This window comes from Pterocles gutturalis, unplaced genomic scaffold (assembly GCF_000699245.1).
Source record: "Pterocles gutturalis isolate BGI_N339 unplaced genomic scaffold, ASM69924v1 scaffold36984, whole genome shotgun sequence".
NCBI lineage: Eukaryota > Metazoa > Chordata > Aves > Pterocliformes > Pteroclidae > Pterocles > Pterocles gutturalis.
In genome coordinates this window covers 15,179-22,761 of record NW_010134444.1, presented here as the reverse complement: position 1 = coordinate 22,761, position 7,583 = coordinate 15,179, and positions in this window count along the sequence as shown.

Below are 7,583 nucleotides of genomic sequence, written 5' to 3'. Positions count from 1 at the left end.
AAGCAAAAAAAGCCATGCTGGCCCTCATTTGAAACATTTACTGCCTTGCTGGTTTTTTGGTTAGGTTCCCCCCCCCCCCCCATTAATTTAGCTGGAAACATTAGAACTCCTAGAATGCTTGAATCTCAACATGAATGCATTATTCTCCTCTTCAGCTTTTGCAAGGCTTAGATCCACAACAAGGTGCACCCTGTGCCCTGTGATGATTATTTCACATTTACTCAACTCTTTGTTGGTCAGATTTTTTCACCGTTTTTGTAATAAAACCAGAGCACCATTTCTTTACTTGCCACATACAAGCACTGTGCTCCATGGAAGGTCCTCTTCAGCTTGCAAATGATGATCATGGCAGCAGGGGGAATCAGGTCAACTGGATCTTTCTCACCATCCTGTCCTTTCTCAGGGACCCTCTGTCCTCAGTTTTTAAGATTTTTTTTCACTTTGTACTCTTCCTTTTTTTTTTTCCTCTTTTTTTAACACTTTATAGTTTAGCATTGTAACTGTCTGAAAATACACAAGTTTAAGTTCACGAGTATATACTTCTAATGTTTGAACTAAAAAATCTAAACAGTTTTCGACAGAAACTCTTAAGAAGCCTCATTTCATAAAAGGAGCATGTGAGTATTCACTCCAGCATATGAATAGCAAATTCTGCAAGCTCATTTCAGTGCAGCCCTTAACACCTGGCATCTTTTGTCTGTCTGCTCCATGAAAGACTTCAAATTTTTTTAACAGGTGTAAATAATAGTCACAAGGAAGTAAGTTTTATAATACAGAGAAGAGTCCAAAACAACTTTTACTGCATGTTCTAATTTGACTGCTTTGGTGCCTTTTGCGACTGCTGCAGTATGTCAAAAAAGCAAAGGTGGTGCCAATTCAGATCTGGCACACGCGGTTCTGAGTTTTTATGAAATCTTTTGCCGATCAGTTCTTCCTCATGTCTTCTTCAAACCTGGTTCTCTCAGTTGTTCAGAAGCTTAGAAGTCCCTATTTCACTAGTGCCATGCAGAAAAGAAATGCAAGAAAAATATTAAAAGTCAGAAGCCCACACTCCAGTACTGCATTTGCTAGCATGATGTGGTCCCTCCCACCTCACTATGGTGTGGTTTTACTTTAAATACCCATCCTTCAGTTATATTCAGAGCACCCATCAGTCAGGAACTCTGTTTAAAAGCTATACCAGTTTATTTCCTTCAACCCCTACCCCGCCGAAACACAACTTAACCTTAAACAATGTTTTGATCTTGTTTCAGAAACTTTTGTTTGTTTCTTTCTCCTTTGCCTTCCGTTTTCAAAACAGCTAAAGATTTGCTGAAGAAAAACTTCATCTCCCAAGCCTCCCAGAAGTTATTTTTGATACTGTATGTGTTATTTTTCCAGCAGTGGTTTATGGCTTGGCTTAGTGGATGCTCAAAAAATTGTATGAGTATTATTTCCCCTCTGCCTGGACTTCTCATAGCTTGGAACAACCCCACTCTGGAATACTTCTTACTGCTTAATATTTGCTTCTGTTTGGTTTGGTTTTTTTCCTTGCCTAACTCAGAGGTAACTGTCACATATTTACTTAAACTTAACTCCCGCTCCCCAAATTCTTATTTTAGGTTAAATGCAGTTATATGATAAAAATATTTAAAATTCATGGAAGTCTCTTTTGACCAAACTAATTTATGACAAATCTGAGCAGCTTTGTATATAATACGAACAGTCAAGAAATTGGAAACGTGCATGTAACCTTTAAAGACAATCCTCAGGGTTTTTTTCTTGGTACACCAACATCTTTCTCTGGATATGTAAATCACATTGTACAAAGTATACGATTGTCCCACTTCTGGCTAATTGGCACTTGATGTTTCTATGGTCACTACTGCAGCCCTGGACCAAGTGGTTGTGTCTACACTGCAGAGCAGGAAAAGCCTGAAGGCTGAATGTGAGGCCAGGTTTGTCAGCTCTCGGCATTACTTACCTGCTAGAGCATCCTCAAGGCCAACTCAGGGCTGAATTTTCTGGCACACCTTTGAGAGGAAAGCCTTGAGAGTGGTGCTCCACACTTCAGAGTGCATTATATGATACCCCATGTGTGACATGTGGCCAGGCATATGCGAGGCCCAGAATTGTTTGTGTATTGTAGCTGCCCTCTGTGCCATGTCACGTACTTCATGGTGGGCAAAAAAGCAATCTGGGACAAACAGGTTTGGTTTCATGCCAGGAAGGCAATGTGAACCTTGGGAAGCAGGTCTTGGGCAAACTGCTAGCTTCAGAGTACTGCTGGTTCTGGTAGCAGATCCATGTGTCTCCCTAATACATTCTTAGAATGTTGGAGGGGAATTCATTGGACTGATGCTGTTACCTCAAAGTAGCTCTTATTGGACTAGCTCAAAGGTCAGGAAATGCCTTTTTTTTTGTTTGTAAACTAACGAAGGAGAAAAAAAGGTTTTCTAACTACAGTATACATGTGAACATTATTTTTCCCCAGGCGACATCAGTGTTTAACATTGCTGTTTTTTAAGATGCTGGCCTGCATTTTACAGACAGCTATCTCTGTTATTTGCAGATCTTTCAGCTCACGTGGCATAACTGAGCTTCTTTACACCACAACCCTCAAATACACCAACTGTGCTGTGCGGGACCACCTCTGAGTGTGGGAAGGTGGGTTGCCTGTGAATATTAAATTACATTTTTCCGATGAGACTGCAAAAATACTGTTAACCAGTGCCAACTGTGGTGGTGTGGTGTACATACAGAACTGTGAACACCAGAGAACTGCTAGCATGGGTAATAGCTTTTAGCCCACAGTAAACTAGATTAGAGGTAAAATGTTTTGCCCTCCTCCCAGACTCTAACATCCTCTAGCTACCCTAAAACAGAAGTTGTTTTAGGAATGCACAACTGCAAGAGGATCTGCTTCACTTTTCACCCAGTAAACTCTGCTCAACTGTAGAAACGTTTGAACTTTTTCAATAGAAATATGCATGTTTCCAGTTAGCCACCAGATGGAGCTCAGACCTCCCCATCGCACCAATCCACCAACATCTGCAAAGTTAAAGCACTTCAGAGATGTTATAAAGGATGCAGTTTCTTCCACTTCATAAAGTCAGAGGAAATCTGAGATTAGCTGGATGTTTACAAATAAAAGGAGGATCTGAAGATAGATCAAAGATAAGTCTCCAGATTTGGCATGATATCAGGATCCTGTACTAATAGCATCTGCATGGGTTTGACTGTTACATTAAGCGGTTGAACTTGGTGTATCGCATTATGTATTAATAATGCTTTTGTAATGCTTAGTGCATTTATTAGAAGTATGAAGATTCAGCCAGATAAGGACCTGAAAAAAACAAAAAAAACAACACCCCCCAAACTAACAAGATCTTTCAGGCTCCATTTAAAAGAGAAGCACCCACTGGGTTCTTCCTCACCCTGCTTTCTGCCATGTAAAGGGACTCAAGAAGCAAAGCAAAGCACTGTTCCAAAATCCAAAGGATGTAGTACTTCAAACTCAGTAAACAGGAGCAGTAGCACTCAAAGCCTGTTCTCCAATGATCTAAGTAGCTTGGACAGTCCAGTCATACCATATTTCCTTTTTACTGCGAAGTCTATAGTCATCCAGAATCTCAGTGACTCTGGCACAGCCCGAATGGTAGGGGAGAAAAGCAGTTCTGAGATAAAAGGTTGTGGTGTGTGAAATACACTGAGTTAATGTCTGTGCGTTTTAAGGGACATCTTTGTTTTGACTCTGTGTAACAAACCAACATAGCTTGTGAGGTCTGGAAGGCCACAGACTATTCCTACTTTCATAGTAGTGCTCTGTTTGAAGCTAGTATTTCTGTTTGGGGTCTAAGCCACACTGAACTTGATCAAATAAACATTCTCCAAAGGAAACTGCCTTTGAACTATTTAACTCTTTGTTTGCACAGCAAACTAAAGCTGAAAGAACTGTAACAATTACTGTGTGGTTTCTTGTGTCAATTGTCTTATTTTTCAGTTTTTAATTTACTGTTCATCAGGACCTCTGACTTTTCTGGCAGAACTGACCATGTTAGCAATAGCTAGTAAAATCTAAGTGAAACACAACCCTGTCTGAAAGCAGACTAGGTGGGGCTGATCCTCATAGGCATGCAGACTGTGCCAGTGCCATGTCTTACACCATATGTAAGTGTACACAAATTATATTTAATCTACCTGATAGCAATGCAGCTCAGAGATGCAAGATCTTTCCTGGGCTGTGGGATGTACTAAGACAATTTCTTCATCAGTTCCAAGGGATCCTACCCTGTATTTCCTCCTACAATACTACTGTATATATCCTTTTCCTGAAGGAGGGATATTCTAGATTTCATCTCTTCAAATGTTTCCGCTTTGGATAAATAATTAAATAACCAAAGGCTAGAAACCTGAACCTCAGTAGTTTGGTAGTTAGGAGTCTCTACCAGTAGGTATCAGTAGGAACCCCAAAGGCAGGGAGGAAACAGGCACCATCTTTAGCATCCTGAATAAATGCTCAAACAGTGACTTGTGTAAAAGGAAAGAGCGTAACTGATACCAGAAGTCTGGTGTCTCTAATGCCAAAACCAAAAGTAATCTATGGTATTCAGAAAACTATTTTTAGCCAGCATATCTGCGTTTCCACAAATTTTCATGGTCTTGGGGCTTTTGCCAAGGAGAGAAAGACATTACATTATTTCTCCCATTCATTTTCTGGGGAGTCAGAAGCAGAAGTTCCTCTAGTGACCATCCCCCATTTAGTGGGATGGTTACCTGAAAAAGGAGAGAACAGATATTGCTGAGTTGTGCAAGTTCAACTGAACATATGAAAACTATTTAAAAAAGGCAAGTTTTTAGCCCTAGTCATTGCTTTAAAACAGGAAGAAAGCACATATTCCCATTAAAAAAAAAAAAAAGGCAAATAGAAGAGCCAAAAGGATGAATTTTCAAAACAGCAACCTTGTCACTGGGGAGAAGAAATGGGCAAAGACTGATTTTTGCATCTTTCATGCTGGCAATGCTGCTGCTACAGAGGCCTTGGCTATTGCTGACACCAGTGGCACTTTGCCTCACAAAAGGTTGAGAAATCAAGGGTTTGTAGACAACGGTGATTTCCAGTGGATTTCCCACAATGCACACAGCTTCCAGGATCTGGAGGCCTTTAAGGAATGCTCTCTTCTCAATCCCTGTCAGGAGTCTTGGGATGTCTACAGAACCACAAGACACACTTATCTGTGATCATCTCTTATTTGCAACCAAAAAAAAAAAAGTAGACCCGAAAATCTCATCAATGCAAACCACAGCTGAGTTTGAGTGAAAACAATACCAGCATCAGGACTTTTGTCAGAGAGGGAAATTCTTGAACAGCTCTGAAAGGGCTATTTTTTTTTCCTCCCATAGGAAATGCTACATGCAGCATTGTTTTTGTGGTTGTAGCTGCAGGAAGTTTTACTATGGTTTTAGTATGCCAGAAGGCACAGGAAAGGATTAAACCTTTTCATTTTCTTGCAAGAGAATCAAAGATACTGACCACTTCCAAAATTCTAGGTTCTTGGGGTGAGGTGTGCCAAGCAAGCTACATAAAACAAACAGTCAAAATCTGGCCTTGGACTATCTGCTCATTTCTCATCTCATAATTCTGTTATGTTCCTTTGAGTACATTAATATGAAACTTTAAAAACATATTTTCCACTACTTTTATATAGGGAATGTGCACAAATTACTGAAAACAGTTTCTGTGAAAGCATGATGCACAATATTGTTTTCCTATGACTTAAATAAAAAAAAAAAAATCCTACAAGACATTTGAGGGCAAAAATGACCCAAAGAAAGATCCGATAGCATTTCTCTTGTAAAGCTGGCACTGGTCATTCAGGTACATGAAAAGGAACATGGGCTGTTTGTTTCAGGGCTGAATATTTATAGTCACACTGAACTGACTCCTGAGTCATGAGCTCTGTTGCCCTGCAGCAAAATAAGATTTGTATTTCTGAACGAAAAAATAAAATAAAATCACAATTAATTCCAGAATTGTAGAACTGACTGTAAAAGTGGCAGAAGATAATTTATAAAATGTGTCCTGTTTTATGGCATCTTTCCCCTTCAAAATCTCAGCCTACTAACATGTCTCAAGAAGACACTGCACAGCAATATTTTAGGAGGTTTTTGGAAGTTGGAAGAAAACACAGAAAACTGGTTTATAGCTGAGAACTACAGAAATGTCAGCTTTTAAAAACATGTTCTGCCTTAAGCAGACTTTATAAAGTCAAATTAGTCATGCTTCATCTTGTAGGTCTTTAAGTCTGTGACAAGCATCAAACCAAGTGAGAATTAAGGAAGCCAGAATATTTGATTTTTAACCCTCTCAGATTAAGAAGTACTTGTAAGTCAGAAGCAGGCACACAGGGATAGTAACAGATAGTGCCAGCGTCTCCTTAACTTACACTTATCCCGAGCTTTCAATATTAGACCAAAAATGAAATGAGTGCCTCCCCCTGTCGTGACACCCAGAAAAGCGCACGTTGTGAGCGGCAAAGGGCGCAAGGCAGCAGGCGAGCGGGGGGCCCAGCTGCCACATGTGTGGGCAGCACAGCTGCATCTGGGCCCATGGCTGGAGGGCACACAGGCCAGAGGAAGGCAGGAGCCCTTCCTGGGGTTTTCCCGGACAAGGGGCCCAGCGTGTTCCTGGCCTCGGGCCAGGCCAGCCACACGAACCGGGTGCCGTGGAGCATTACATAGTCTGCTTCAAGAAAGACTAAGAAAGCTCCAGAGCATATTTGAGGGGTGAGCTGAGCACAGGAAGGTTTCCAGTTCTCATAAGGAAGGCAGATGGCATAGATGTGTCTCATTTGTATCTATGAGGCTGGGCTGCCTTCTTTCCTTATCAGGAAATAGGAGATGAAAGGAAAAGTTCAACTTCCATGAGGATGCTTGAGGGAGACAGAGACTGAGTTAAACTAGCTCGGGATGTGCTTTGAGTTCTGGCACAGCTCAGTTCAAGCAAAGGAGCCCCCTCCCAGCCACTCATGTCTCCCCTCGTGCCACCCCTTCTATTGTGCTAGCACAAGATCTGACATAGAGCCGGAGAGGGAAGCACAGCAGGGAACTGGTCCAGCCAAAAAATAGCGCCACAGGGAATAAAAAAAAAGCCCGTTGTTTGATTCAGTTCACTGTGAAGCCACATAAATATGTGCTTTTTGACAATAGAGAGGGTGGCACACACGGGACATGAGAGCTGAAACTAGATGAGAAGAAAGGGGCTGCCAGGGCTCAACGTGGCACTGCCTTCAGGAGCAAACTTACATCCTCACCCATAGCTGAGATACCCTTGATGGTTCAGCACGAGTGTGTTCAAATACAATAGTGTAGTCAAAGTATTCACTTTTATAACAATGTATTTTTAATATATTCTCCAAGGAAGTACATTTTCTGTCTTCAGCTTTGAATAAAAAATCTGCTGAATTGTATTTTCTCCATTAACTGAAAATATTAGAGAATTCCCCTAATAAAAGCATAAATTCTTAAAATTCTGTTATATTCTAATCTATTCAAATCAAGATTTCTCCACAGACCTGTTGGCTACAAATATCATTATACACAAA